This window comes from Plecotus auritus, assembly GCF_963455305.1.
Source record: "Plecotus auritus genome assembly, chromosome: 1".
Classification (NCBI taxonomy): Eukaryota; Metazoa; Chordata; class Mammalia; order Chiroptera; family Vespertilionidae; genus Plecotus; species Plecotus auritus.
In genome coordinates this window covers 52,037,689-52,039,347 of record NC_137770.1, presented here as the reverse complement: position 1 = coordinate 52,039,347, position 1,659 = coordinate 52,037,689, and the positions used below count along the sequence as shown (strand labels likewise).

The 1,659-nt window shown below is 46.3% G+C and overlaps 1 pseudogene across 1 annotated transcript; it reads right to left on the bottom strand.

Annotated features, from left to right (window-relative positions):
• Window positions 1–826: 826 nt before the first annotated feature.
• On the bottom strand, window positions 827–1,395 carry LOC308253984 (glutathione S-transferase P-like; annotated as a pseudogene). The gene has a single exon. The product of its transcript is annotated as a glutathione S-transferase P-like (transcript).
• Between the last annotated feature and the right edge of the window lie 264 nt (window positions 1,396–1,659).

The window sequence follows — 1,659 nt, the reverse complement described above, 5'->3', positions numbered from 1 at the left end:
TCCCAATGTCACACTAGTCACATTGCAACTGCTCAGTAGCAGCAGTGACTACTCTGTTGGACAGCGCAGAGCATAGTCACTTCTGTCTGCAGAAAATCCTACAGGAAAGCATTGGCCTAGAGCTTAGCTCACCTCCCTCTCCCATCTTTCACCTTTTCCTTCTCGACACCTCTAAGTGGTAGTTCTTGAGGCCGTCTGTGTTCTGCCCCTTCCCGGCTCTCTCTACTCACTCCAGTTTATTTGGTGGCTTCTGTTCTCTGTATATTATTATGTAAACTCATTAAGATGTCCTTGCCAAGTGAACACAAAAATATATAATCACGCTAGACAGTTTATTTGGGACAGTCCATGATTCACGGCATCTTGTTTTCCATGATTTGAAACTCATCAAAATATTTTTAAACTCAACACATCAACACATCATTTAAAAAAATTATACCCCAAGCCTTTCTCGTTCTCTCTTTTTTTTTTTTTCTTGCCTTTTTTAATCCACAGGTTTCTACCTTTCTACCTTGAGTTAAAAAAGCTTTAAAATTAAACAGTACACCTTTTTATTAATGCCTGAAAATATATTTTTTATGTATAGAATAGCTTTGAAATAACACACAGGAAACTGGTTGCAGATTGGTGTTTGACTCAAATGGAATGGACATTCACTTTTTGTTGAATGTACTTTTATAATATTTTTTTTACCAGATTAGTATGTGTGTAACTTTTTAAATTTAATTGAATTCTAAATTACTTTTTCCCTCTGTTGGAAATGTTATTGTTCCTGGGGAAAGAGAGGAAGGCAGACCCAGCCTCCTGCTGAGGGTGCCACAAGCCCTCACTGTGTCCTGTTGCCATTGATGGGGAGGTTCATGTGCTCGAGGAGGGCCAGGAAGGCCTTGAGCTTGCGCTGGGCTCTGAAGCATGCCATGTAGGCCGAGAGCAGGGAGAAGGAGTCCAGGCAGCCAGGCCAGGACCTGGAGATTCGGCAGCAGGTTGAACAGGTCGTAGTCTACGCAGGACATCTGGTCGCCCACGATGAAGGCCTGGCTGTCTGGTTCTGGGACAGCAGGGTCTGAGAATGCTTCAGGGGCCCCGGCAGTTCCTGCACATAGTCCTCTTTGCCCACCTGGTAGTTGGTGTAGATGAGGGTGATGTATTTGCAGTGGACGACCTTCATGCGTCACTCACCCCGTGCACCAGGGCTGCCTCCTAGTTGGCCTTCCCATACAGCCCAAGGGGGCCCAGAAGTCATAGGATGGCATTGGACTGAGTGAGACTTCCGTCCTGAAATTTGGGGAGCTGCCTGCATAGACAGAAGGCCTTGAGTGAGCTCTGCAGCCAGGTCTCCTTGGTCACCACCGCCTCCTTCCAGCTCTGGCCCTGGTCAGCCAGCAGCACACACATATGGCCTCGCTGTGCCCTAGAATAGGGAAGTAGCCTATTCATGTAGGGCAGTGTGGTTGCGGTGTAGACAAAGGCGGCAGAGCTCAGGCCTGAATTCTAAATGACTTTTGAAATTAATATAAATGTCACAACCCTGAGAGGATGGAACCAAAGACAGTCCAGGAAGATGAGCTCTCAGAGAAAAGGTAAGCTCTGAATGAGCCTGCAAGGTTTGGGTGATGATGTCTCTTTAAAGAGATGATGCAGGTAGAGGTAGCACTGCAT